Here is a 23,387-nt window from a genome sequence, read left to right on the forward strand (position 1 = left end):
CTCACAGTGAAAACATTTTTCCTCATGTTTCTGTGGAATTTCCTATGCCTCAACTTCCACCCATTGCCCCTTGTGCTGTCATTGGGCATCACCAAGCAGAGCCTGGCTCCATCCTCTTTGCACTCACCCTTTACATATTCATAAACATTGACGAGGTCACCTCTCAGGCTCCTGTTCTCCAAGGTAAAGAGCCCCAGCTCCCTCAGTCTCTCCTCATAAGGGAGGCATTCAAACTCCCTAATCAGTTTTGTGGCTCTGTGATGGACTCTCTCAAGCAGTTTCCTATCCTTCATCAACTGAGGGGCCCAGAAATGGACACAATACCCCAGATGTGGCCTTACCAGGGCAGAGCAGAGTGGGAGGAGAACCTCTCTGGACCTACTACCCACTCCCCTTCCAATACACCCCAGAATGGCTCCATGGCTTTCATTCTACAACCAAGCACAGCTGTGGAAAGCATCTTTCTCATTCTATTTCTAGACCTGGTGTATCCATAATCTCTAAAGAACCAGGAAGAACAAATCAAGAGAGCTCTCTCATAGCACAGAATGGAAGGTCATGCAGAGAAGATCTAAATCAAAATCCTGTGTTTCACAAATCAATTAACAGCTTCAGCATGTGATAATTACATGAGGTAGGCTTCTCCCCACATTGTGCTACCTCAGTCACCATAAATAATATCCACATCACCCTTATTTTACCTATGTATCAGGACTAAGCTTTTCAGGACAGTGACCATACCATTAAATGACCCTGTGGCTCAGACAACATGAACAGAAGCCTTCAGTTGTTATTGTATTGAGAAACAAGGGAAAAAATAAAATGATTGTATGCAGACATCAGGCAAAAGAACACAATTCAGATATTTTAAGGTCATTAACTGTTGTAGCTTTCAGAACCACACAGATCTTTCATTGGCAGATCTTTATTCTGGATAAAGATATCGAGATTGGAGTAACATATTTGGACCCCTCTGTATCTGGTAATGGCCTGCACCAAGTTCCACATCATTGACAGAACCTGTTCAAAGCCTCCAAAAATAATCCAGGCTAAATAAAGGCATTTATCAACAGCTTTAAGTCATTCATGTGAACAAATGGCCATAACCTGACAAGGCCACACCTTGAGTACTATGTCCAGTTCTGGGCCTCTCAGTTTAGGAAAGACGTTGACTTGCTTGAACGTGTCCAGAGAAGGGCAACGAAGCTGGTGAGCACAAGCCCTATGAGGAGAGGCTGAGGGAGCTGGGGTTGCTTAGCCTGGAGAAGAGGAGGCTCAGGGCAGACCTTATTGCTCTCTACAGCTACCTGAAGGGAGGTTGTAGACAGAAGGGGGTTGGTCTCTTCTCCCAGGCAACCAGCACAAGAACAAGAGGACACAGTCTGAAGCTGCACCAGGGGAGGTTTAGACTGGATGTTAGGAAGAAATTCGTCATAGAAAGAGTGATTGGCCATTGGAATGGGCTGCCTGGGGAGGTGGTGGAGTCGCCATCACAGGAGGTGTTTAGGAACAGACTGGATGGGCATGCTTGGTGCCATGGTTTAGTTGATCAGATGTTGTTGGATGGTGGTTTGGACACGACGATCTCAAAGGTCTCTTCCAACCTGGTTTACTCTATTCTATTCTATTCCATTCCATTCCATTCTATTCTATTCTATTGTGATGTTTTAACAAGAAGTCTGAGATATGAGTCCACTGATAAAGCACAGAAGCCACACTGCTGCTGTCAAAACAACACTGCTCTGAGGAACCTCCAGTGCTAAAACATGAGTCATGTTGGCTTCCCTCTTGCAGAAAGCATCCTGGGTGTTCTGGAGTCTGCTGAGATTACAAATCACCCCTCAGATGTGGTGCTCCTGGTGCTTCAGGAAAGGTATTCCAAAGAAACTCTGTATCTACAGAGCTGGAAGTTATGATGTTATTAATACATAGAGTTTAGATAAGATGAAATACCTGCTCCTCAGAGGCAAAGGTCTTCTATTTTACTGAATTGCTTCTACACTGCACTAAGAACTTGTATTTGCCAAAAGTTTATATTTTCAGAAAAGCATCTGGCTGCAGCTCAAGACTGCTGGAGATGGGGAAGTCATCATTTCCTTCTGGACCTTGTGAAACCCTGAATCTTTGCTTTGTGCTGTAATCCTTGCAGTAATGCTGCCTTGGGATTTATTATGCTATTAAACATGAAGCTACTTGATTTTGTCCATTGAACACATGGGGTCTTTTGCAATGCTCTTAGATGTGTACGTCACCCTAAGGGATTGCAATACCCTCTCTATATTGCTCCAAGTTCCACTATCTTTGCCACTAAAGGAGCTATTCTGATATCAGAGGTAAATCCACAAAGGTTAGATCACACCCATATAAAGCACACAAGCCAGTATTACACAGATTACTCCTCTAACATGACAGACAAAGAAAACTCTTCTTGAGAAGAGCAGATACAAATCAGCACAGAGCTTGCCGATGACAAGAAACTGGCTGTTTTCAGCCTGGACACCCAAAGACATGTCAAAGTCTCAACAAGGAAATTAATGCCAGTCATTTATTCTTTGCCAATGCCCCCTTCCCCCCCACTTCCAGTGGTGGTATTTTTCCACTCTGGCATCTCCAATTGATGCTGTGTGGCTAAAAGGCACAGAAACAAAAGAATGCATGCATAATGCCAGATGGAAACACAGGAATCCAGGATATAAGGTGCCTATGAAATGGCAATTATTATAGGCAGCACAATTAATCTGTGCATCTGCTTTAGTATGACTCCCCAGGTCAGAACATGCTCACATTGCTTCAGTATTGCAGAAAGCATTTCTTTGCCATTTCAAGAGGATATGAAGCTAACAAAACAAACCCAAACCTCCAAATAACCCAGCCCTGAGAGCATGTAACAACTAGTAGCACACACAGGAAGACCCCACTACACTGCTGATATTACTACAGTGAAGAGTACAGCAAGAAAACTGCCCTACACCTACAGTCAGCAGAAATATTTTCCCATTCAAAGTCAAGGGTGCATGAACACTACACTTACCTGCAGGGAAAGGATTCCTTTAATTCAAACTGAGGTCAAGGAGTTATAACACTGTGCATTGGTTTACATCTTTGCTCAGTTAAGTCCATTTCCATCACTTCACTTGTGCCCAGCAGCTGATTTCACTGAAAACAGCCCTACAGAAATAGATGGCTGGAATTCTCACCTATAGTGAGCAAGACCTTGTGAAGATGCCTGAATCAAAGAGGTTACAAAAAGCAAGATGAGAGCATTTGATTTTTTTCAGGACTGATGCACCAAATTTTCAGGTCACTGTGAGAGCACTAGCTTGGACCTAACTTTTCAGGCAGGCCTTGGGCGAGCAAGCCCATGACAAAAAGGTACAGTAACGAAGGGATTATCAACACCTCTGAAGTAAAAGGCTTTCCTGAAATGGCCAAAAAAGTCCCCAAACAACAACAAAAACACCCAACCCCCTTAAAAAAAAACACCAAACCAACCATTAAAACAAACAAACAAAAAAAAGCCACAGAGGAGCTAGGACAGGAGAGGTGAGGAAATCCTCTGCATTGTCTTCATCACTTCATTATTATCTTTTTTTTTAACCTTCAGGTTTAAAATGTGCAGAAACCTCAAAGGAATGCTGCTCATTTCCTGCATCTGTTCTTTCTGCATGTGCCTATGTGTTTCTTCTTCTAAAACTATTTAATATATTCTTAACATGAAACATTTAATGCCTGTTGCACAAATGTGTAATAAAATTCAGCCCTGTGGCTCTTTTACTGTCAAGCTAAGTAGGATCCATTTGAAACAAACGTGGGGCTTTAAAATTTCTTCATCTGAATGTTCCTGTCTTTGAAGGGAGCAATTCTTTTCTCCCATCCCCTACAGATCAACAGGGATTTAGAGGAGCAACAGGAGGCAATATTTCAGCTTTGTGCTGTTTGGGTTTTTTCACCCAACCCAGGGTTTTGGATTGTAGAGCTGTATCCTGTTGCATTGACAAAGATGAATCCTTCCTTAGATGCATTGATTTTAGCAGGTATTAGAAGTACACATGAATAGAAGAAAAGCAGCCCCAGATATTTTCAAAGGAAGGAAACAAACGGGACTGACATGTTACAGGGGACCACTACTGCTAAGCCTTTCCCTAACATAGATCCCACTTGGGTCAAGGACAGTTTATTAGCATATACAAACATAAAGGAGCTGAAAGGGATCCTCTGTGCCCCCTCCAAGAACCCAGCTGTCTTTTATCCCCAGAAGAATCAACATTTTGGTGGACAAGCCATATTTCTGACGTCATGGAACAGAAGTTCATGTAAACCACTGAAGGCTGCCTGGCTTTACTGTGTACACTTTAGCACTGGTTACTTCAGATGAAGCTCTAGACTGATCCCCATAGGCAGAACACCCTTTAGCAGTCACAGCATTTCTTCCAATTCAGTTCTGTGTGAATTAAATTACAGTATATGGGAATGATTGGGAGATTTACTTCAGAAGTCCATTCCTGATCCAACCTACAACAGCATTGTAGATGCACCCATAAACACACCAGAGTATTAGGTCAAACACTGTGTTGCAATCAATCATTTTCCTGCCAAATACAAAAGAGTTGCAATTCTTACTAGCTCCAAAGCTAGGAATGTTTTATTAATATTAATGTGGTGCTATGACAGGAGTCAACAAATTGTTTTATTATTACACATAATGTTTCAAACTGTCTTCCTAACATACAGGATAGGCTTTAGTCTTTGAAGAGAGCTGCTAAGTTTTGTTCAGCAGTCCCCCTTGGAGAAAAACAGTGGTGGTTAGCAGAGTTTGTTTGCTGGGGATTTTTTTCCTAGCCTCTCTAGGCTAGGGAAGCCTCCCAGGAAGTTGTCATTAGCTTTCAAGGTGGCATTTCTGGAAGACAGAGTTATCAGATTACTTGCTTTGTGATAACCCACGTCCCAGCACTGGCAGAGGTATGTAAATAGAGAGAGGCATTTAAAATACTGGTTCTCTCTTGTTGCCTCCGCAGGGAAGCTGATCTGCAAGCCTCTGATTTCTTTAACATGCAGCAGCTGCAGCATACAATGTCCAGAAGAGAGGCTTCCACTTTCTGAATAGTCAAAGATCTTTTTACTTTGAAAGAGAAAGATATCTGATTATAAAAATACCTGCTGCAAGTAATACTGGATTTAATAGCTTATGTGATTAAGCATGTACATGCAGCTTTGCAGGTGGAGAACAGACTCATGTGACTTAATTGGTGCACTTCAAGAGAGAAAATAAAAGTCTTAAAGCCTGCATTTTGTTAAATGTGTAGGTAGGGATTTTTAAACACAAAAAGGGAGAGAGAAGTATGCCATTCACTGAAGAACTTCACTCTCAGCCTCACAACATGTCTTGCAAATAGAGCTCCTATCTAACTAAACATTCCTTTTAAATGAACCAAGATTTTAAAAGCACTAATTCCTGTTTCTAATTAATCCTCTAAAACAAATGATAATCACATTTGTAATAACCAGCATTTCTGGTTTGCAAACATGTATTAGCCACCTCATTCCCAAGCAGCACAAGAATAAATGCTTAGGGTAGAAAACAAGTTGCAGGAGTTGCAGGAGCAGGGAGGTTTGCAGGAGCAGGGAGGTCTGCAGGAGCAGGGAGGTCACTCTGCCCCTGTACACTGCACTGGTTAGGCCACACCATGGGTACAGTGTCCAGCTCTGGGCCCCTCAGTTTTAGGAAGGATGTTGACTTGCTGGAACGAGTCCAGAGAAGGGCAACAAAGTTGGTGAGGGGTTTGGAGCACAAGCCCTACGAGGAGAGACTGAGGAAGCTGGGGGTGCTTAGCCTGGAGAAGAGGAGGCTCAGGGCAGAGCTTATTGCTCTCTACACCTGAAGGGAGGTTGTAGCCAGGCAGGGGCTGGTATCTTCTCCCAGGCAACCAGCACCAGAACAAGAGGACACAGTCTCAAGCTGTGCCAGGGGAGGTTCAGACTGGATGTTAGGAGGAATTTCTCCACAGGGATAGTGATTGCCCATTGGAATGGGCTGCCCAGGGAGGTCATGGAGTCACCATCATTGGAGGTGTTTAGAAGGAGACTGGATGGGGTGCTTGGTTGCATAGTTTATTTGATTAGGTGATAGGTTGATGATAGGTTGGACACGATGATCTTGAAGGTCTCTTCCAACCTGGTCTGGTCTGGTCTGGTCTATTCTATTCTATTCTATTCTATTCTATTCTATTCTATTCTATGTTGCAGAACTCAAGAAGCCTTGAATGCTGTAAAACACAGAATGGAGAGGAGAATGGTAGCTTCCAGTGCTGTGTAAATGTTCCTGTGTGACCTGCACCGGATTCTATGGTCCTGCAGGGGGGTGGGACTCAAAGATCTCCAGAGGTCCCATCCAACCCCTAACATCCTGTGATCTGTAGAGCCCTGTGGAGTTTTTGAGTTTTAATTGGGTTGCAAACATTTTTACAATATCAGCTACACATCTTTCCATTATCTGTAGCCATTTCTGAGGTATTTTGCAAACTGAGGCTGTTTCTGAGCACTTGACACCATGTTTGTGTTAGGTCTCTCCTTGTGAGGATAAGAACCCCCTTCACACTGGCAGAGTCCTGATGCACAGACTGCTGTGGAAATATTCATTGCTCAGAAGTGAAATAAAAAGCTAACTGCATAAATACATGTTATTATTGTGAGCTACCTAAGGAACGTGCTGCAGAGTGCTGGGAAATTCAGGGAAGCTGTAAAGCTCTGGGCAAAACCATTCTATAATCAGCATGGCTGTTTCAATGGAAAATTTTCCACAACCTGTCTCTCCTTGGTCACACTTACTGCATGGCCCCTGAATACTGCACTATGCTCTTTATTTGTGTTTCTGCAGCATCAGGTGCCTCATTTGAAGCACTGGTAAGAATACAGCTGGTGTAAAAGTAGTGAGAGGAAGCCAAGCTTCTCTAAAGCACTCATAAGATAGGTCCAACTCTGTACTACTGGTCTGCTATCACAGAGCAAAGGATGATCAGGTATAAAGTCTCAAGAACATATGACTCTCAGTAGTGGTGCTGTTAAAGCTATATAAGCTCAGAGCCTCATAAGCTGAATGGAAAGGAGTTACTTTGAGCATATACAATATTAGAATGAGGCTTCCTAATTCCTCTTGGCTCAGGCATCACTGCACAATAGTTCCTTCGATACTTATATTTTAAAATGCTTTTTTTCTTTTTTTCTTTTTTCTTTTTTTTGTAATTCAGTCAGTAGGCTGTACTGGGAACTTTTGGTAGAGTTCAGCTGTGACTAGTAGGGAAATACCAAACCAGTTACTTGCAATAAGTTCAAAATGCTGCATTTGCATTAACAGAAGTCATATGCATTGGGAGACGGCATGATCTAAAAGATCCAACACACCACAGCTATTCCAGAGACCTCATTACAGAATCACCAAGGTTGGAAGAGACTTCGAAGATCATCAAGTCAACTTGTCACCACAGACCTCATGACTACTTGACCATGGCACCAAGTATCGCATCCAATCCGCTCTTGAACACCTCCAGAGACAGCAACTCCACCACCTCCCTGGGCAGCCCATTCCAATGACGAACAACTCTCTCGGTAAAGAACTTTCTCCTCACCTTGAGCCTAAACTTCCCCTGGTGCAGCTTAAGACTGTGTCCTCTTGTTCTGGTGCTGGTTGCTTGAGAGAAGAGACCAACCCCCCTCCTGGCTACAACCACCTTTCAGGTAGTTGTAGAGAGCAATACGGTCTCCCCTGAGCTTCCTTGTCTCCAGGCTAAACAATCCCAGCTCCCTCAGCCTCTCCTCATAGGGCTGTGCTCAAGGCCTCTCCCCAGCCTTGTTGCCCTTCTCTGGACACGTTCAAGTGTCTCAACATCCTTCTTAAACTGAGGGGCCCAGAACTGGAGGGATATTTCATCCCTTTCTGCATAAGTTTCCTGAGCAAGACAGTTACCATCTGAGCATTTGATGGCCATGTCAGAGCACAGTCCATGCTCTTTCCTTTGCCTTTTATGCAGTGATGTGTTTTCAATGCTCATACTGTTCAACAAAATGTGAGCCCTTCACATCCAGGCATTGTCAAAGTTCTGAAGCTCCACAGTTGTCAGATGTGTCTGCGTTCAACCACAATGCCTGAATCACCACCTGCTATTTTTGAAGGGCGGATGGGTATCATCGTGTAATCCTTCTCGCTTAGTGATTTACCAAATCCCAATGCAGAATAGCATCAAACTTCAGGGTTTTTTCATTTTTTTTCCTGCTGTTTTGTCTATCCACACTTTTCCCTCCTTTTTTCCCCCACTTTCTTAACAGGAAAGTGTTTAAATAGCTCTTTCATGTATCGATTAGGCCAGTACTCAAAGAAGGGAGGTGATTGATGAATATACCTGTTCATTTAAAGTAGGTCTGAGGCAGCAGTGAAATTAGTTGCTGACTTAAGTAATTTAGGCACAAAATTATGCTCATGTAAGTAGCAAACAGAGTATTTTTGCTGTGCAGTCAGAAAGTCAGCTTTGGATGCTCACAACAAAAAAGAAGCAATTCTGCGTGTGACTTCTTTAGAGCAGCTTGGCCACAGCAGTGACAGCTTGGTGGATTTATGCAGGAAACCCAAAGAGCTAGGGGTTGAAAACCCACTGCTTTTTAGCCAGTGATAAATCATCCCATGTAGAACCTGTGAAACTGTTATGTACTGACTGAGGAAATTACACTTTTCCTCACATCAAGCACACATCAAGGCTCAAAAGAATTACAGTGATATATACTCATAGTGAAATCTGTTCTGAGCACCTTAACACAGAGATAAGACAGAAGCTTCCTTTGAAGGACTTCAAAAATTCTCTGGCTTGATTATGCTGGGTTTCTAACAGAGGTACAGCAGAAATGCTTTCATGGCTTGGTAATGGCTTTAGGGGGGCAGAAAAAATTAAGATGTCTTAAAAGGACAGAAAAGTAGACATGCTGCTTGACTCCATGGAAAGGAAGACTGGCTTCATGTTTTCTGAGCCCTCTTCTTTCCTATAGGGCAGCTAGGCTCCTAAGGTGAAATCTTGATTGTCCATTTATAGACAGGCACATGAGAGCACGTGAGTACACTTTTTGGTAGTCCACACATGGCAGCTCTGTGTTTAGGCCACATTTCACAGAATCACTGAAACATTCACATTGCAAAAGACCCCCAGGATCACCAAGTCCAACCGAGAACCCTACTCTGCAAGTTTTACCCCTAAATCATATCCCAAAGCACCACATCCAAATGACCTTTAAACACATCCAGGGTTGGCGACTCAACCACCTCCCTGGGCAGCACATTCCAATGCCTGACCACTCTTTCTGAGAAAAAAAAATTCCTAATCTCCAGTCTAAACCTACCCAGTCATAGCTTGAGGCCATTCCCTCTTGTTCTATCATTAATTACCTGTGAGAAGAGACCAGTACCAGCCTCTCTACATAGTCCTTTCAGGGAGTTGTAGAGAGCAACGTGGTCTCCCCTCTGCCTCCGCTTTTCCAAACTAAACATCCCCTGCTACTACAGCACTGAAAGACCTTTGCCTAGTACCATTAAGCTATATTCTGTAAGAATACAGGCTGAAATTCACCCTGCATCCCACAGAGAGCAGGGGTGCAAGGGGAAAGTTCACCAGGAGCTCGGCAACACAGCAGCAATCCCCTTTTGGTCACTCAGCATGAGCCAGGTGCAGTGGTGCAGCAGCAGTAACCTCCTCCTCTGCTCTTCCCTCACACTCACACCTTTCCACCACTTTTCTCTGGATTTTGTGCAGCAGATTTACACCAGCAAAAGCCTTAGTACAGATATAGTTACACCAGCAAAAAAAAAGCTTTTATTGGAGTCCTCTATATTCCTGAAGGCACTAGATTTAGCTTCATGTCTGCTGAGAATTTTACCAGGGTATCTTAAACCTGCTTATTGGAAAAACCTGTTTGTGTCAATGAGCTACTTTGGCTCACACAGCCACCCCAACAAAGATTTTCTGTCGTATTAAGACATCCAAAAACAGGTACACAGGCTATGAGCAGACTGAAAGGCACAAGGAAATCCAAGTCAGCATAGTTTTGTCATGCTTAGTGCTCCCAAAAATGACAAATGTCTCAAATTCCTCTGATTTTCAATTGCCCCCTCAGTGTTTGAGCCTCACTACCAGGCCCATTCCCACCAAACACACAGACATCTTGTGAAATCCAAGGAAGCACTGCAGAGAACTCGCTATCTCAGCCCAAATCCTAGCAGCTCTGGGCAAGCATTTAAGCCACTGCTCAGCCTGAAGGATTGGAACCTGAGAACCTTATTGCTCCTACATACCAAAGTTTGCTTGGAATTAGCTGGCACCAGCCACTCTCAGAAGGGAAACCACCTGGGACCAGGGCTGTGACCCAAAACAAGTAGCATTTATATTCTCAGAGATAATATATGCTATGGGAATACAACAAACCATGATTGCAACCTGCATAATATTTCTCTGGTTTTGTATAATTTAGTGTTTGGGGTCCCCTTCCTCCACAGCTGGAGTGAGTGGTCTGGCACACATCTAGAGTAAACACTTAAACACCAAGGCCAAGACAAGCTCCCTCTTCTTTCTTAACCAGTCTCTTCATCTTTTCAGCACTGCTAACAGCTCTGCTGTTTGCAGAGTGGTGACAAAGCCTGATTAGGGATGCATCTTTTAAAGAAAAGATGTGGAGAAAGGAAGGAACAGATATCCTTGAGATCAGATGATTTCCCCCCCTCAACCGTTTGATCCCTCAGATCAAATGCAGTGTCTTTCCTCCCACTGTGCTTGTCTGTATGTGCATCTATACCAGTTTACTGGCAGGTACCACAGTCCTTAGAATTCCTGATCACAGTCACAGGAGAATCATAGCAGAAAGGAACAAACATTGCCCATTAAAAGACAGGATTCAGTTGTTTTTCACCAGTTTTCTCGCTTTAGGCTGATACTTTGGAGTTCATTCAAACCACTGAAGTCTCTTATCAGAAACAGCACAGAACTTGAAATGGAAAAACACAGACAGAGTTTCCTTGGAAAATAGTAGAAAGGAAACTTTGAAATGCCTTTATTTTAAACTTCTTTCTCTTCACAATTATGCTTCCCTAAGAGCAAAGTGAAGACAGCAAAGTGATCAAATAAAAGAATTTTTAAAAAGTAGAAAAGAAGAAAATTAAAAGGGGGGGGGAGGGAGAGAAGGAAGTAGGGAGAGGGAATTGAGGTGAGGGGGGAGGGAGGAGGCAGAAGAAAAGAAAAACTTGGCAAGAAAAAATTCCTTGCCCAGGTTTTCTACTGTGTTTTTCCATACGAGTCACCTTCCTAACCATGGGACAGGAAAATGATCTTCTATAAATCACATTAAGTTTAAGCATCCATTAAAAAGTAGGTTAATATTACCTGTCTCACAAAACAGACACATCTCCAAGACAGCCACAGAATTTTCCTTCCCTTCCCCTTCCCCCCCTTCCCCTTCCCTTCCCTTTCCATGAAACAAAGTTTCCATCAAAGAAAATCTAGAAACAAATGAGGGTCTGTATCATCCTACTACCAAAGCTTAAGAACTCAGATTTCTAATGATGGCCATGTAATGACAACTAAAATTTCTACCAGAACACTCAGGGTTCTTTCCTTTCTCACCGTTCCTGCAGGCTCAGCTGTCCACAACAAACAGTACAGCCCATGATGAGAGCAATGCTGCACCTGGATACTTCTCCCAGGAACCAGCACCAGAACAAGAGGACACAGTCTCAAGCTGTGCCAGGGGAAGTTTAGGCTCAAGTTGAGGAGAAAGTTCATCACAGAGAGAGTTGTTAGCCATGGGAATGGGCTGCCCAGGGAGGTGGTGGAGTCACCATCCCTGGAGGTGTTCAAGAGGGGTATGGACATGGTACTTGGTGCCATAGTCTAGTAGTCATGAGGTCTTGGGTGACAGGTTGGACTTGATGATCTTTGAAGTCTTTTCCAACCTTGTTGATTCCATGATTCACTCAGTTTGGGGGTCCTTTCCTTGGTCTGCCTGTTAACTCTGAAGTTGTGCTTGTCTGATCTTTGCCTGTAGAGCAGTGAAACACAATTCCCTTACCAGAAGTTGTGTGATTTCTAGATGCCAAGCTGACTAAACCAGTGCTACAGAGTAAGTGCTCTCCTACATTTGCTTGTTCCCTAACAGCTCACAGCACACCACAGCTCAGCATTTGACTAATTCAATAGACTGTAAGAGACAGAGAAATCCAAGCCCACCTCATTATTTAACAGGCCTCCAGGTGTAAAACCGTTGGATCAACTTGCCAAAAGAATCTCATCTTTTAAACTCTTATTTTGAACCCATTTGAGTTTTCAGGTAACCAAAAAACTCATCTTTAATTCGTAGGCAATTTGTTTTACAGCTGCCTGTAATCTCATTTAGAAACAAATGAGCTTCCCTGTAGATAAAATGCAGAAGCTCTCTGAGCTTTCAAGATAATAAAACTAAAGAGCAATGTTAACTTGAAAAGGGAGATGAAAACCAGAGAAAAGCAGAGTATCCATTATAGTTCAAACTTTAACCTCAAGGCTGGGAGAAATGGGCAGAGAGTGAATTTTTCATCTGCATATGGCATGTTGTGGAACTGGGATGAGAGCAGCAGCAGAGCACAGTATCCATATCTCATTAGCACTGTTCATATTCTGGTGTGGCTTTGCATGTGTGTCTTCGTACTCCAGCTGGGCCTAGCGCCATCACGTATTATATATTCACAGCTTCAGACTTCACAGTCAAGACTTTCATAAAGCTCTAGTAGCTTGAGGTGCCTCCAGCTCTGAAACATCCTAAGGCAAGCAGCTTGGCAGCACTTTCAGCAGAAGAGGCCTTTTTAAGGCTTCTCAAACTGGATGCTCAGAGAGGCTGGGACCCCATAATCATCAATTTGTGACAAAACCTGGCAGTAGTATGAGGCACATTTCCATATATACCAACTGCTGATGGACTTGGTAGCTGGTTAGGGTTGGACATTTCAATAATATCTGATATCAGGTATAGGGCAATTGTAAACCTGCCTCTTTTTTCTATAGAGCTTTAGTGTTAGAATAGAATAGAGTAGAATAGAATAAATCAGGTTGAAAAGATCTTTGAGATCATCAAGTCCAATCTATCATCCAACACTATCTAATTGACTAAACCACGGCACCAAGCACCCTAAACACCTGCAGTGATGGTGACTCCACCACCTCCATGGGCAGCCCATTCCAATGGCCAATCGCTCTTTCTATGAAGGACTTCTTCCTAACATCCAGCCTAAACCTCCCCTGGTGCAGCTTGAGACTGTGTCCTCTTGTTCTGGCACTGGTTGCCTGGGAGAAGAGACCAACCCTCACCTGGCTACAACCTCCCTTCAAGTAGTTGTTGTAATGAACTCCACCAAAACGCTTTAGAGGAGCACTCTGCACTCTTTATTGGTCAGTAGCCATGGTACCCCAGGATGGAAGCTCCGTGATGAGCTGCTGAAACAAGCTCTGTTGGTATCCATAGGAGTGTCCACTACATGACACAGCCCATGTGAAGCAGTGCAGAGGCATGATACAAGAAACTAGACAGAGAGTTCATCTTGACAAGTAACTGAGGATCTCTTCCACTGAACATGGAACCTGTTTACCCAAATGCTGAAAGTCCGCTTTGAGGACACAAAGTAACTGCACATCTTGCTTGCCTAATGTCAAGCATTAACACAGATCTCAATTTTCCTACTATTTTTAACAGACTCTTACAGGCTCACAAAAGTCTTCTTGTATTATGTGTGGTAATTGCAATTATACTCAGAAAATCATTTCATCCCTTGTAACATGTTTCCCTCTTAAGCTGAGAAAGTGCCTTGAAAACAATTAAAGTGCAAACATCCTTAATCATATTCTCTCTTTTCTTACTTCCACAAAAATTCAACACTACAATTTCATCCTTGGTTTGACTCACAACACTCTTTTGCCTCTTCCTTCCTATAAATCTGGTCTGCCACATGTATGCTGCAAATGGCCCTCCCCATGGCACTTCAGCTGGATTGGTCATTGCACCAGAGAGGGAACTGTGCATCAAGTGGTTGCAGGGGAACCGCTCACTTTTTACTCTGCAGCCTCCAACAGCCCTAGTACTAAAAAGACTTAATCATCACAAGAGATGGGTTACCCTGGGTAACAAGTTGCTTCTGCTGTGAAAAAAACAACATAGCTATTTTACTGAAGAAATAGAAGGCTCCAGTTCTGGAGCCCCTATTACGAGAGGGATATGGATATGCTGGAGTGTGTCCAGAGAAGGGCCATGAGGATGACCAGAGGGCTGGAACACCTCTCCTATGAGGACAGACTGAAGGAGTTGGGGCTCTTCAGTCTGGAGAAAAGAAGGCTCCGAGGTGACCTAATTGTGGCCTTCCAGTATCTGAAGGGGCCCTACAGCAAGGCTGGGGAGGGACTTCTCAGGATATCAGGGAGTGAAAGGAGTAGGGGGAATGGAATGAAGCTGGAGGTGGGGAGATTCAGGCTAGATGTGAGGAGGAAGTTCTTCACCATGAGAGTGGTGAAGCCCTGGAATGGGTTGTCCAGGAAGGTGGTTGAGGCCCCATCCCTGGAGGTGTTTAAGATCAGGCTGGATGAGGCTCTGGCCAGCCTGGTCTAGCGTGAGGTGTCCCTGCCCATGGCATGGGGGTTGGAACTAGATGATCCTTGTGGTCCCTTCCAACCCTGACTGATTCTATGATTCTAAGGTGCCTTTAATAAAATAAACAGGAAAGACAGGAGAGAGGGAAGACTGTTAGGTGAGAAAATGAGAACACTCTGCCCAAGCAAATGTGCTCAGCACATATGCAAATGTCCCCCTGCACTTTTGCACATCAGCACAATGTAAAAGACTAGATGAGTCTGTAGGGGAGAAAGGAAAAAAAATGAGGCCAGCAAAAGAATGCACATACATGTAGATGTTCCAGAAAATTAGAAAGGTAAAGGGAGAAAGTAGCAGCTCAATCATCTGCATGGACTGATTGCAGATCTGATATCCAGGCGTTTCAGATAGGGCGGGCTGGGAAAGTCATCTGTCTAACATAAGAGCAGGATGCTGATAGAGTTTCCATTGAAGGAGTACAAGGAATAAAGATGCTGGCTTCTTGCAACAGAACCAGGTCTGTTCAATCTCCATCTCTCCCTCACACCTGGCTGCTATAAGAATAGGAAGAGACTGTACCCTGAAATTACAAATATTGACACCATGTCCCACTGAACCATTTGCACCAAGCAACCAGGTGCCACAGAGTAGTATCAGATCTACAGCATATCCTGAAATTAATCCCTGCTGACAAATCATCCCAGTACAAGTAGCCCATACCTTGGCACGGAGAACATTGTGCCAGGAGAATTAGAGGCAGCAACACAGACTTCCCAGGCAACACTCATACCAACTTCAGGCAGACCAAGAGGGTACAGATCTTGAAATCACAGCCTTCACTTGCAAAAAGACTCAACATCTTTCTCTCTGTGCTCCTGAGAGGAGCCTGAAAAAGCCCAAGCACCCATCTGCTGATAGCAGCAGTAATTCAGCCTATGCTAGTTACAATCCAAGACAGTTTAAAACAATCAGGAAATTGAAGAATTTGAGGTCACTCAAGGAGAAAATCTGGTTTTGTGCACTTTCAGGTTGCTGTTTCTAAGAGCACAGGAGGTAGCACAAATAACTTCTGCCAAACAACTTCTGTGCTCCAGTGACCAAGAAATGGTTTCAATGGCACCTGTTACAAAGGTGTCACCCTACAAAGGGCGCACCAACCTTGTGGCAGCTAAATGTTTAGCTGCTGCAATGCACACTGTGTGTTTTCTTTTGTATGGAGAAGGAAAAAAGAAAAAGTTTGACCTTCAACTCGAAAGCCTCTTCTGCATCTAACAGAATCCTGAGGCTCAAAAATATACTTGCTTTTCTCAAAAGAAGGAAGAAGATCCATATCTAGCAAACAGACAGATCAAACAAATCACCATTTGTAGAGAAATGATTATAAACATGTGGCTGAGGGGTATATGATCTTGTTTGCAACATCACAGCAACAGCAAAGCTTCACTGGAAAGATCCCATTAGTTTCATCTCACAGCAGAAGCTCAAAGCTGCCCTAAGGGCACAACATACCCACAAAGAAACATTTCTTCACAAGATCCAGGCATCCTTCTCTCCCTCTCTTTCTCCAATCTGGAACGTTCCTCCATTGTCAAGAAAGATTTCCAAAATTAACTTTTATTTCTCCATTCTCAACTGAATGCATGAAAATAAAAAGTGGAACAGAATTATCCTCAGTTCACTGAGCGACACCAGCAGATGTCTGGCAATCGCCCCCCATCCTCTTTCTGTCCAAAAGAATTCATAGCGTGATGTGTCTCAGCCTACTGAACCTGCATTGTCTACCCACAAAATGTGTGGCTGTGTGCTCATGTTTTGACCATATTTAAAAGATTAAAGTAAATGAGTAATGCATGTTTTCAGCTACATTGTCCTCAGTTACTTAATTAAATACATCTCAGGAATATGATAAATACAATTATTTCCATTAGAGCAGCCAACCACCCAGCTCAGCATGCTAGCACTCAATTATCTTGTATTTCTCTAAAGAAAAAAAAACCCCAAGCAAACAACAAACAACCAAACAACCCACCCAGTAGAATTCCAAGCCCAGGACCAAGTGCCAAGCAGGACAGAGAGGTCAGAAGCAGCAGTATAATAAAGTGTTGCTACATCATTGGAGAGATGAGAACTGCAGAATTTACCATCTGCAGCCACTTTCAGAAGTGAGAGGGGCAAAACCTCCACCTTATCAGCACCAGTCAGAAAGCAGCTGGTCCAAGGAAGCTCTTCGCATTGTTTTTTCTGCTACTCCTAGAGAATAAAGTGAACCTAATCAACAAGGCATGAAATTGAGATCACACATAAGAAATGCTAGGAAAGGTCAAATTTCTCTGATTTTTCCAGAGAACTCTTACACCAGTTTTGAGCAAGACAGCAAATCACACAGCAAGCTAAAGCTATTCAATGCTTTGAGCTGATGGTTTACACTTTGAAATTGCATCTGCAAAACAAAAGCCCCCAACAGCCTAGTGCTATGCTTAGTGGAACCTAGCATTATCTAATCGAACTGTAAAACATTCAGTAGTTTAAATTTCAGTCATGTCAGCTGGAGTCTAATTTATCTCTCCCCTGTGGATTCCAAGTGTCTTTTCAAAGCTTTTTGGCATTAAAAAGCAGAGCCCCCCCCCCACCCCCCCCCAAGGACAGACTTTATAGTATGCCTTCCATATTCCCCATACAGCTTTGTGCCAATAAATGAGATTTTTTTCTTGACTAAGAGAATAAAAGGTGAGTGTTAAGATAAGGTCACCTCCTTTAACATACACAGCACATCAGACCAAAGGCTTGCTCAGTAAGAAAATGGATATCGTGAGCTAATTTGTCTTCAAGAGTGAACAATATGTAGATGACATAGGCAGAAATAAAAGTTTTCATCCTGTACCATTTTGAGATTTACACTTGCCTCTGCTTCTTTTGGAGGGAAAATAGCCCCAGTCAACAAATTCCCACAACAGAGATTATGATTTAATAATCTAAGAACAACAATCGCTGGCCTGGGAGGATGTGGAGAGAAGTCCACATCCCACTCCTGAATCACGTCAAATGAAACATGAAACAAAAGCCTCCTAGGAAAAACCTAACCTCAGTCACATTCCATAACTATTTAAATGTACAACTCAGAAAAAATAAAAAAAAAATAAAGAAGAAAAACCAAAGCAAAAAAAGAAACCAAACAAACCAAAGAAAACCAAAATACAAACACCAAACACAAACAACCAAAAATAAACAACACCCCCACACACCCCCCCCTCCAAAACTAACAACAGCAGGCGGTGGAGTTGCCATCCTTGGAGGTGTTTAGAAGGAGACTTGATGGGGTCGTTGGTTGCATGGTTTAGTTGATTAGATGGTGTTGGATGATGGGTTGGACACAATGATCTTGAAGGTCTCTTCCAACCTGGTCTAACTATATAGTTAGTGTGATGTCTGAGGTTCTACACAGCCCTTAATGATTGAAGGGCTTTGGTTTTCAGTGGCTGGAACTCTAAAAATTAAGCTTACTGACTTGAGGGTTTCAGGGTCTTGTTTTGACTCTACATCACTGTTTTAATATGGCTTTCATCCTGTTGAAGTGAAGACTTCGTTTCAAGTTTGATTTGTCCAATTCATACAAATCTGTCAAAAAGGAGGCTATCAGCTTAAACTGATAGCTTTGCTTCTACAAGCAACTTGTACTCAGAATTTTCTCTGTAACTTTCTTGCTGAGCCTAATTTTGTACTTAAAAGGCAAACAACAAAGGGAAGGTTGTAGACAGGCAGAGGTTGGTCTCTTCTCCCAGGCAACCAGCACCAGAACAAGAGAACACAGTCTCAAGCTGCACCAGGGGAGGTTTAGGCTGGAGGTTAGGAGGAAGTTCTACACAGAGAGTGATTGCCCATTGGAATGGGCTGCCTGAGGAGGTGGTGGAGTCGCCATCACTGGACGTGTTCAGGAGGAGACTTGATAGGGTGCTTGGTTGCATGGTTTAGTTGATTAGGTGGTGTTGGATGATAGGTTGGACATGATGATCTTAAGGGTCTCTTCCAACCTGGTCTGGTCTAGTCTAGTCCATTCCATTCCATTCCATACAAGCCCAACACACTAAACCACGAAAGAATAAGAAAATACAGAATGGCCTAGCAGTTAAATCACACACCTGGGAGTGTGCCTGGCAAATCCTTTGAAATAGCCTTTTGAAGCTTACTGCTCTGCCTTGTCAAGATAACTCTAACATTTTCTGGAAGAAGTTGTCTCTTCTTAAAAATCAAAGTTACCTGTGACAGAGAGATGTAACGAATGGAATAAGGATGTATGAGTTTTATTTGCCTTACAAGGGAAAAAACAAGAGGCTAACTAACATTTGAAAACAATAAATGCTGGAAGGCAGCAAAGGAGGTTTTTAATCAATGTGCTGAAATTCCACAGCTTAGCTTAAATCCTGGTGAAAAGCAAGTCCAAACAAGTTAAAGCCCAAAGAATTTTGTAATTCTGGAGTATGATTCTGGTACAAGGATCATCAGAATCTTCTCAAAGGTCTGTTTACTGTTACTACACAAATTAAGAATTGTTATCACCTCATAAGTTATTCCTAAAATCAATCTTTTTTGCTTAATTATTTAACTTTGGAACATTTGTTGTAACAAAACCTTTACCAGAACTTGAGAATTTGGCATGGACCTGATGGAACAGGTCCAGAGGAGGGGCAAGAAAATGATCAAGGGGCTGGAACACCTTTGCTACAAGGACAGGCTGAAGGAGCTGGGGTTGTTAAGTCTGGAGAGAAGACTCCAGGGAGACCTAATAGCAGCCTTCCAGTACCTGAAGGGTCTTACAGGCTATACAGAGACTGTTTCCAAAGGCCTGCAGTGATAGGATGAGGGGGAATGGTTTGAAATTAGAGAAGAAGATATTTAGATTGGATGTTGGGAACCAGTTCTTTAACGTGGGGGTCACAGAACTCTGGAACTGGTTGCCCAGGAGGTAGTTGAGACCCCATCCATGAAGCTACTCCAGGTCTGGGAAACTTGATCTAATGGAGGATGTCCCTGATGACTACAGGAAGGTTGGACTAGATGACCACCCAAAGCCACTCTATGATTCTATGATCTTTCAGGCAACATAAGGTCCTTTGCCTCTTCCTCTCTTTTATCTAAGCATCAGATTTGCATCTTCAAATTCTGTTCAAGCAGTTTCAAGGAATTTACGGTCACTAAAAGCAAAGTTCAAGTAAAACCCCCACACCTCCATTGCTTGTTGCATTTTGATATAATATTACCATTTTTTTTTGAGCATGAACTATCTATCTAGAACCTTGTGCACATTTTCAATTGTAGGGAATGCACTGGCTGTAAAACACTCTCTCATTGAGCTCTTGCCCCCATTATACCAATGAAAAAACAGCCTATTAATTCAGCTGGACCAGAAATTCCCCTCTAGATTTCAGGGCTACCCACTCTAACCTCCTCTAGAGCTTAACACAGACAGGACCAAGAGTTTTCACAAGTAATTCATGCTCTCCACTCCATTTTATTGAGTTACCAATCTTAAATATTCAGTATCTAGGATGTCCTTTATGTTTTGAGAACATGAAAGGACTTCATCAGAGCCCCATGGAAAAAAATTATATTTTCTTTTCAAATTACCTGCCCCCCACCATGGGCTAATAATATTCATAGCAGTACTGAGTGCAAACAAGTATTAAATTCTGGGCCCCTCAGTTTAGGAAAGATGTTGAGTTGCTGGAGCATGTCTAGAGAAGGGCAACAAAGCTGGGAAGGGGTTTGGGGCACAACCCCTATGAGGAGAGGCTAACAGAGCTGGGTTTGCTTAGCCTGGAGAAGAGGAGGCTCAGGGGAGACCTTGTTGCTCTCTACAACTACCTGAAGGGAGGTTGTAGCCAGGTGGGGGTTGTTCCCTTTTCCCAGGCAACCAGCACCAGAACAGGAGGACACAGTCTCAAGCTGCACCAGGGGAGGTTTAGGCTGGATGTTAGGAAGAAGTTCTTCATAGAAAGAGTGACTGGCCATTGGAATGGGCTGCCGAGGGAAGTGGTGGAGTCACCATCGTTGGTGGTGTTTAAGAGGAGACTGGATGGGGTGCTTGGTGCCATGGTTTATTTGATTAGGTAGTGTTGGACACAATGATCTCGAAGGTCTCTTCCAACTTGGTTTATTCTATTCTATTCTAAATTAGGAAGTGGTGAATCGGGGTGTTTTCTCCTGCCCCCCAACAATGAAGGCATGTTTCCAATTCAACACAAATCTATCTTAAAAATAGATTCATGGCCATTTTGTTGTTGGCTTTTTGTTGCTGCTGTGTTAAGAAATGTAAATCATGTATCATTTCCATCAAGGTTAAGTGCCAGTCAATTTTTTGTTTCCCCAAGCATGGATTGAATTACAGCACCTTGTTTCCTATAACACATACAGCGCTTCCTCTGCTCTTTTGATTGCTGTTGATTAGTTCAAAGAGCAGGCAGCAGAAGTAAAAGCTGTTGGAGTAAGATAGTGAAGTCAAGATTTTTTTCAGTCATGAAATGTAACAGATGCTCTGAAGATGTGGCATAAACTCAATAATGCATATCAACACTGCTCATCTAGGCTTACTGTGATGATTAGAGGAAATCACAACTCAAGGTAAATAAAATAACTTGCCACAATCTACACCACCTTGTGAGGATGCAGATATTGTCAGTTGCTTCTTATGAATGAAATAAATATTAAATTTTACTGGGGGGAAAGAAAATGTGAAGAACTCAAGCCTAAACAATGCTTGTGCTCTAGGAAACTAAATGCATGGAAATTCAGACCAGCTGCTGGTGTGCCTGTGACACTATGAAGAACGTGAATCTCTCATCCAGAACAGTAAAGACTCAAACTGAAAACAAGATATTGGGGAAGAGAGTGAAACACTATGTTTGAAGCAAAAGCTTTTGTTCTTAAAAGACAGCAGAGTTAATTGCCTCATAATGGAGAATGTATTGAAGTATGAAAACGATCTGCAGTTTGGGGAATGGTTCTGTGTCCACAAGTTAAGAGTTTCATTACCAATGTTTTATCACTCATTTTAGCAGCACCGCGCTAAATTTCTACTATGGTTTATCTGCCTGCATTAGGTCTCCCTGAGTTTCAGCAGATTCCAGCTCCATTCTGGCAGTGCTGGAAGCAGATAACCTAAACCAACACTTTATGTGGATACAACTGCTTTATAAATCTAGGTAATGAAACACCTTTCTTCCTGCAAGGGGGAAGAGTGCTGAGACTTTAGTTAAAAACCAAACAAATTAATAAGGAACCAAGCATCAAGAGCTTTTAAACCATATAATCAAGAGCAGCCACTGTTTTTCTTACTGAAACAAAAAAACCCACCACACACAACAAAACAAAAACCCAAATGACCAAACCCCAAAATCACAAAACCCAAAGCAAAACAACAAAACAATCCCCACAACAACAAAAGCAACAAAACCATCACCCTCACCCCACCCCCCCAAAAAAGGCATAACCAAAGAAACCCCTCAATTTCCTGCAGGTATTGTTTTGGGGATTAACATAAAGCCAAGAAAGTCACCCATAAACTACACTTTAACACATCATTAAATTGTCCAGCCTTATTATTTTGAAGTACTACATGTACTTTTAGGAAAGTAACCCACCCTCTTCCTTTTCCAGTTGGTATTTTGAATATATAAGACCTGTGATAAAAAACCCCCAAACATTCTTGCACTCCTTTCTTGAGGCAGCCTTGTTTTTCCATTCAAAAAACCCTGAGTAATTATACATGCCACAACCTGGGATTTGTCAAATATCCCCACCAAGGTCTGTTTCCCCTCTCTTGCTGCAGCTCCCCACCTACCAGCTACATTTGTATTGGTTTTGGACACCTTCGGCATCCATCACAGTGAAATAAGCTGCTCATATCCACAGTAAGGTCAAAGCACTGAGCAATGGCCCTTGTAGGCAGTTTACACCATCATTACTGTATTTTATATCACAGGATTAGGCACTTTAGAAATGATTCCCAATATAGAATGCCCACATCCACAGAATAAGTTGATCATAGTCCTTACTTACTGAACAGCTTTCGAGTAAATATCCCCAGTGGCTCTGTCTGTAAGAAACCTCAGTTCCTTCAAAGTTTATCACCATGGACAAGTGATTTAAAATGTTCCTTCCCACAGTCCATTTGCTGAAGTCTACCTCGAGTGGATTCGCCTTGACTATTTCAGAAGGAGGGAAATCCAAACCTAAAGATTCCTTTAAAATACAATTTGCAGACCTGACACTTTACTCATCAGACAGAACTGGAATGCTTTCCATATTTCCCTAAAATAAATGTACCATGGAGTGTTGAATTCGTTTAAATAACGTTGCTTTTGATCTGACCTGCTGGCTGCACATCAGTTCAGCTACTCATAAACCTTCAGACCACACCTCAGCTCCAATAAAACAATTAATTTTGACATCAGCAATTCTTCTTACAGCAGAGGTTGCATTGGCCTTCAAAACCTCAATCACTGGGAAATTCTACTAAACTAATGGAAAATGCCCAGTCTGCCTGTGAGAAGATGTGAGCTGATTTATATGTAAGCCCATGTAACATTCCTCCAGGCCTGCCTCACACTGATAAGCTGTTAGTCCAAATAAGGGGGGGAAATAAAGAACATATTAATAAAAAGAAATCTTTCTTTAGCACAAAATTAGATGTTGAGCATCCTGCTCATTCACTCTGTAACTGACCTGAGCTTTCCCATTCAATGGTATGGAAAACAGCA

The sequence above is a fragment of the Dryobates pubescens genome, chromosome 25 (genome assembly GCF_014839835.1).
Source record: "Dryobates pubescens isolate bDryPub1 chromosome 25, bDryPub1.pri, whole genome shotgun sequence".
Lineage (NCBI taxonomy): Eukaryota > Metazoa > Chordata > Aves > Piciformes > Picidae > Dryobates > Dryobates pubescens.